We start from the raw sequence: 7,232 nt of genomic DNA on the forward strand, positions 1-7,232 counted from the left end.
TTTTAGTACCTTTTTAAGATATTGCCATTTGGGATATAGTTTTACTTGTAAGCTTTAATATTTTTATACGCAACTTTTAATTCTTAGTTTTTAGTTCCTTTTTAAGTTTCAACGCGCTACTTTCTTATTTTATTTTTCGACGCCTTTTACCTATGTATCAATTATCACTTCAATTAGTAATCACAATTTGCAATTTTAATTTTAAGTTAGTGATAATAATAAGGTTGGGTTAGTCAAGTGTTATAAAGTTTTATAAGTCACTCTTTTTCTTTCTTATTTCTCCAATTTTAATACCGACACGCTCTTTTTCTTTCTTATTTCTCGCCATTCTAGTTTTTAGGACATAGAATTTTCTACTTCTTCTTTAAATTTCTTTAAATTACGAAAAATTATTTAAAGCGGTTAAATTGATAGACATCAAAATTTTCTGGTTCATAGTAATAGTTGGATTTGTACGTGGACCGGGTTATTGAAGCCAAACAGTACTCAATTATATTGAGACCAAACGAATCATGCCCCTCTGCTGCATCTTTTGGCTATTCAAAACGTGAGCAAAATTAGAAAAGTCTATTAATTAGATAACTTATATAATTTTTCTTCCTTTTTAAAAACTAATAGGATATTCAGTGAATGCACCGAGCAAAACGTTCACCACCTTTTGTACGCTCACCACCTGTAACTAGATCAAGACATATAGCAAATATTGTCGCCGTTGATTTTTATTTATAATCGTCATCCAGTCGACCAAGTACTCCAATTCAAATTTTCGATAATCCATTTTTTGAACCCGACCTCACAATTGAGAATCCGGAGAATATTCAGGGACGATTCATAGATCCTGAACCACTAATTTTTCCTCCGGAACCACCAATCATTCAAATAGAGATTGTTGAGGAATGAATCATTAAATCAGAATCCTCTAGTGATTCAGATTCAACAAATTCAATTATGGAGAATCTGGAACCTCTAAGTATGGAAGACCGAATGAGAGCTAAACGCACTGGCCAAGGTCACGCAATTACTCAACCAGACATTAATGCGCCAGATTATGAAATCAAAGGACAAATCCTACACATGGTGACTAATCAATGCCAATTTAGTGGTGCGCCGAAGGAAGATCCAAATGAACATCTTCGTACCTTTAATAGGATCTGCACTCTATTTAAAATAAGAGAAGTTGAGGATGAACAGATATATCTCATGTTATTTCCCTGGACTTTAAAGGGAGAAGCCAAAGATTGGTTGGAATCGTTACCTGAAGGGGCGATTGATACATGGGACGTTTTAGTTGAAAAATTTCTTAAACAATTCTTTCCGGCATCTAAAGCCGTGAGACTTCAAGGAGAAATTGTTACTTTCACACAGAAGCCAAATGAAACTCTATATGAGGCATGGACAAGATTTGGTAAATTATTAAGAGGATGTCCGCAACATGGTTTAGACACTTGTCAAATAGTACAAATATTCTACCAAGGATGCGACATCACTACAAGGAAAGACATCGATATAGCAGCTGGTGGTTCCATTATGAAGAAAACAGAAACTGACGCTTATAAAATTATTGATAACACTGCTTCCCACTCACATGAGTGGCACCAACAAAAAGATATCATTAGATTATCTAAAGCAGCTAGAGCCGATTCTAGCCATGACTTAGATTCCATTTCTGTAAAGATAGATGCTGTCGAGAGACGAATGGAAAAGATGACTAAAGATATTCACTCAATACGAATTAGTTGTGAGCAGTGTGGAGGACCACGTTTGACAAAAAGAATGTCTTAGTATTGAACTAACAATGGAACAAAGAGAGAATGTTTCATATCTAAACCAAAGGTCTGGAAATAATTATCAGAATAATTATCAACCGCCAAGACCGATTTACAACCAAAACCAGAATTATAATCGAAATGTTTCATACAACAACCAACAAGGTCCAAGTAATCAACAAGTATCTAATAATACTTACAATCAGCAAAGACCTAATTTTCAAAACAAACCACCACAAACCGATGATAAAAAGTCAAATTTAGAAGATATGATGACGAAGCTAGTTGAATCTCAAACACAGTTTTTCACATCTCAGAAACAAACCAATGAACAAAATGCTCAAGCATTTAGAAATCAACAAGATTCTATTCAAAATCTGGAACAAGAAGTAAGTAACCTAGCAAGGTTAATAGGTGAAAGAAAACCGGGAAGTCTACCTAGTGATACAAAAGCTAACCCCCGGAATGAAACAGCTAAAGCCATTACCACAAGAAGTGGTATTACACTTAAACCACCTGAAATACCTGTAATTTCTGAGGAAACTATTCCTAATCCACAAGAACCACAACCTGAACAAGATAAGGAAAAAGAACCGGTAGTTGAAAAGGTTAATGAAGATAACACAGTTAAGGCTAAACCTTATGTTAAACCATACCAACCACCACTTCCTTACCCGAGTAAAATGAGAAAAGATAGACTTGAAGCCGAGCAATCCAAATTCTTGGATATGTTTAAACAGATAAATGTAAATCTTCCTTTCATTGATGTGATTTCAGGAATGCCTAGATATGCTAAATTTCTGATAGATCTGATCTCGAATAGAAAGAAAATGGAAGAACTCTCGGCTGTTACTATGAATGCTAATTGTTCTGCAGTGCTGTTGAATAAAATACCAGAAAAACTATCAGATCTAGGAAGTTTCACAATTCCATGTTTTCTGGGTAGTCTTAGTTCAATAGAAGCATTGTCAGACTTAGGTGCTAGTATAAATTTAATGCCGTATTCACTATACGCTAAACTAGGCCTTGGAGAATTGAAACCAACACGAATAAGCATACAACTAGCCGATCGATCAGTAAAATATCCTAGAGGGATAATGGAAAACATGCTAGTTAAAGTTGGTACTTTAGTATTTCCAGTAGATTTTGTTGTTCTGGACATGGAAGAAGATTCTGAAGTTCCTCTCATATTAGGAAGACCATTCTTAAACACGGCTAAAGCAATGATAGACGTGTTTGGTAAGAAACTGACCCTAAGTATAGAGGACGAAAGTTTTACCTTTTCAGTTGATAGAGCAATGCAATAACCGCAATCTGCAGATGATACATGCTATTATATTCAAACTATAGAATAACATGCAGAATTGTTAGAAGAATTTCTAGAATTACAAGGAATAGGAGAATGTTCTTTAGGAGAAGGTACTGAACCAATTGATGAAACTGAAATGTTAGCTACACTTATGGCTAATGGATATGAACCAACAACAGAAGAAATTCAAATGCTAAAAGAGGAAAACAGATATCGATATAAATCATCGATAAAAGAACCACCGACATTAGAGTTAAAGCCACTTCCAAACCATTTAGAATACGCTTATTTACATGGTGAATCTGAATTACCTGTAATAATATCGTCTTTTCTTACTGAAAATGAGAAATCACAACTCATTTATGTGTTGAAAGCTCATAAACCAGCTATTGCATGGAAAATTCATGATATTAAAGGAATAAGTCCTTCGTATTGCACACGTAAAATCCTTATGGAAGAAGGTCATAAAACGTATGTGCAACGCCAACGAAGACTAAATTCTAATATGCAAGATGTTGTTAAGAAAAAAATTATTAAACTGCTAGATGCAGGTTTAATTTATCCAATCTCTGATAGTCCACGGGTAAGCCCAGTTCAATGCGTGCCTAAGAAGGGTGGCATGACTGTCATCACAAATGAGAAAAATGAGCTTATTCTGACTAGGACTGTAACAGGATGGCGTGTATGTATTGATTATAGAAAATTAAATGACGCCACCAGAAAAGATCACTTTCCCTTACCTTTTATTGATCAAATGTTGGAAAGATTAGCCGGAAATAGTTACTATTGTTTTCTTGATGGTTTTTCCGGATATTTTCAAATTCCAATAGCACCTGAGGACCAAGAGAAAACCATATTCACGTGCCCTTATGGTACTTTTGCTTACAAACGCATGCCATTTGGACTTTGCAACGCCCCTGCAACCTTTCAAAGGTGCATGATGGCGATTTTTCACGACATGATAGAAGAATGCATGGAAGTTTTCATGGATGACTTTTCAGTCTTCGGTGATACATTTGCAACATGTCTAGTTAATCCTGAACGAATGCTTATTAGATGCGAACAATCAAATCTAGTACTTAATTGGGAGAAGTGCCATTTCATGGTTAAAGAAGGCATCATTCTTGGTCATAAAATTTCAAAGGAAGGAATTGAAGTGGATAGAGGTAAAGTAGATGTAATTGCTAAACTTCCACATCCCACCAATGTTAGAGGAGTTAGGAGTTTTCTAGGGCATGCCGGTTTTTACCGACGTTTCATAAAAGATTTTTCTAAAATTGCCACTCCTATGAATAAACTCGTAGAAAAAGATGCTCCATTCATCTTTTCAGATGACTTTATTAAATCTTTTAATATTCTTAAAGAAAAACTCACTAATGCGCCGATTATGATAACTCCAAATTGGAATCTACCATTTGAACTAATGTGCGATGTAAGTGATTTTGCAATGGGAGCCGTTTTAGGACAAAGGATTGAAAAACGATTTCAACCTATATATTATGCTAGTAAGACGTTACAAGGAGCACAAAAGAATTATACAACTACTGAAAAAGAACTCCTTACTATTGTCTTTGCTTTTGACAAATTTCGTTCATATCTCGTTCTAGCTAAAACAGTGGTCTATACCGACCATTCTGCTCTTAGATACCTATTTTCGAAACAAGATGCTAAACCACGATTAATCCGTTGGATCTTACTCTTACAAGAGTTTGATATTGAAATCCGAGACAAAAAGGGAGCAGAAAATCTCGCCGCTGATCATCTTTCTCGTCTTGAAAATCCCGAATTAGAAGTTCTAAATGAATCGGCCATACAAGACAACTTTCCTGATGAATATCTATTGAAGATAGATTATAATGAAATTCCATGGTTTGTAGACTATGCAAACTATTTAGTATGTGGATTCCTTGAAAAAGGATTGTCGTACCAAAAATGAAAAAAATTCTTTAGTGATATAAAACACTATTTCTGGGAAGATCCACATTTGTTTAAAAGTTGTCCAGATGGAATAATACGCCGATGTGTATTCGGAGATGAAGCTAGTAAAATCTTAAACCATTGTCACACAGGACCAACAGGAGGGCATTATGGGCCTCAACTAACAGCAAGAAAAGTTTATGATGCTGGATTCTATTGGCCTAGAATTTTCAAAGACGCACACCTTCTTTGCAAATCCTGTGATGCTTGTCAAAGGGCAGGAAAAATAAGTCAACGTGATGAAATGCCACAAAATGTCATTCAAGTATGTGAAGTATTTGACATTTGGGGTATTGAATTTATGGGTCCATTTCCAAAATCTCATAATAATCTCTACATTTTCGTTGCCATTGATTATGTATCTAAATGGGCGGAAGCACAAGCTCTCCCAACTAGTGATGCACGAGTTGTAGTCAACATTTTAAAACGTCTTTTTGCAAGGTTTGGAACACCGAAAGCTTTAATAAGTGATCGGGGTACTCATTTCTGTAATAATCAACTTGAGAAAGTTCTTAAAAGATATGGAGTAACTCATAAAATCTCCACCGCATATCATCCACAAACAAGTGGACAAGTTGAAAATACCAACCGAGCTTTAAAACATATTCTAGAGAATACCGTAGGATCAAATTCGAAGGAATGGTCCATTAAATTGGAGGATGCACTCTGGGCTTTTAGAACAGCCTACAAAACTCCAATTGGAACCACACCTTTTAAACTCGTTTACGGAAAAGCATGTCATCTTCCAGTAGAAATTGAACACAAAGCATTTTGGGCTTTGAAGACATGTAATCTTGATTTACATGAAGCCGGACGTCTACGATTAAGTCAATTAAACGAATTAGAAGAATTAAGACAAGAAGCATACGAAAATTCGTTAATCTATAAGGAAAGAACGAAGATATGGCATGATAAAAGAATCAGAAGTTCAAAAGAATTTAAAGAAGGAGATAGAGTTCTTCTTTTCAATTCACGATTCAAGCTATTTCCTGGAAAATTGAAATCAAGATGGTCTGGACCATTCATAGTCAAAAGAGTTTTCCCGTACGGAACAATAGAATTAATAAATTCAAATGGGATTGAATTTAAGGTTAATGGTCACAGAGTTAAACATTACATAGATAGTCCGATGGAAGTTGACAACGAAGTTAATCACAATTTCGACACTACAGCTAACTAAGTGTGGGGAGAATCAAGTCTTTTAAAGGATAATATGTATTTCTGTTAGAGTTAGATTTTCTGTTTTCGTGTAGTTCTCGAAAATGGAACCCGAATGGTCTTTCCCTAGCAGACCCTAAAGAAGTAGTCTTCTCCCCCCATTCTGAATTTTTATTTTTTTAGGTTTTTCGAAATGAAGACTTCCTATGAATTAAAACATGGTCTAATGCTACACGCTTTGATCACTAAACGTAATAATGACACACTTCCAAGTGAATTGGTATCATTAATAAGAGGTAAATTGGACGGAGTAAGAAAAGAATCCAGATGCGAAGATAATAAGTTACAATTTGGTAAAGGAAAATCAAAATCCGCAGCGAAAAGGAGAGCACGACACCTTGAAAAATGTCACAAATGCGGAAAATGGTCACACGAAGGTAAATGTTCAAATAATCAAACCTATTCAAACACTGAATTTGTTACTTTATGCAGAGACGGACCGTTCATATGTTTAGAAGAAAAAAACATTAAATGCTCGAGGTTACGCCTATGTAGCCATGGAAAATCAATTAGTCCGACTATCTTATGAGTGGGCTAGAGCATATCACCAAGAAATCTATTTCACAGGTAAGTTTGTACAGTTTTCATTTTTATTTTTATTTTTATTTTTAACCTTTTGATAATAAACGTTAATTTGTTCGCTATAAAGTATTAAATTGGTATTCGATAAAATTAGGTCTTGCGACTGAAATTATTGATATCATACAAAAATTTATTACATCACTGCGAAATTTAACGTTTATTCTTAAGGTATAAATATCTTTAATTAATCAACCCAAAATATTTCAAAAATTCGTCATGAGTTAAATTAGGTCGTATAACCGAAATTACTTTACCGAAAAGAGGGGCGTATATTTTTGATAATATTTGATTGATTAAAGTGGGATAAAAGACCAAAAAGATTTTTAATTTTATTTTTACCATATTTTTAAAATTAATATATTAATATTAAAATAATATTG

At 34.5% G+C, this 7,232-nt stretch overlaps 1 non-coding gene across 1 annotated transcript; it reads right to left on the reverse strand.

The window, feature by feature from the left end:
* Positions 1–1,332: 1,332 nt before the first annotated feature.
* On the reverse strand, positions 1,333–1,439 carry LOC139845967 (small nucleolar RNA R71). The gene has a single exon (XR_011758717.1). It is a non-coding gene; the product is annotated as a small nucleolar RNA R71 (small nucleolar RNA).
* Between the last annotated feature and the right edge of the window lie 5,793 nt (positions 1,440–7,232).

This window comes from Rutidosis leptorrhynchoides, chromosome 4 (assembly GCF_046630445.1).
Source record: "Rutidosis leptorrhynchoides isolate AG116_Rl617_1_P2 chromosome 4, CSIRO_AGI_Rlap_v1, whole genome shotgun sequence".
NCBI lineage: Eukaryota > Viridiplantae > Streptophyta > Magnoliopsida > Asterales > Asteraceae > Rutidosis > Rutidosis leptorrhynchoides.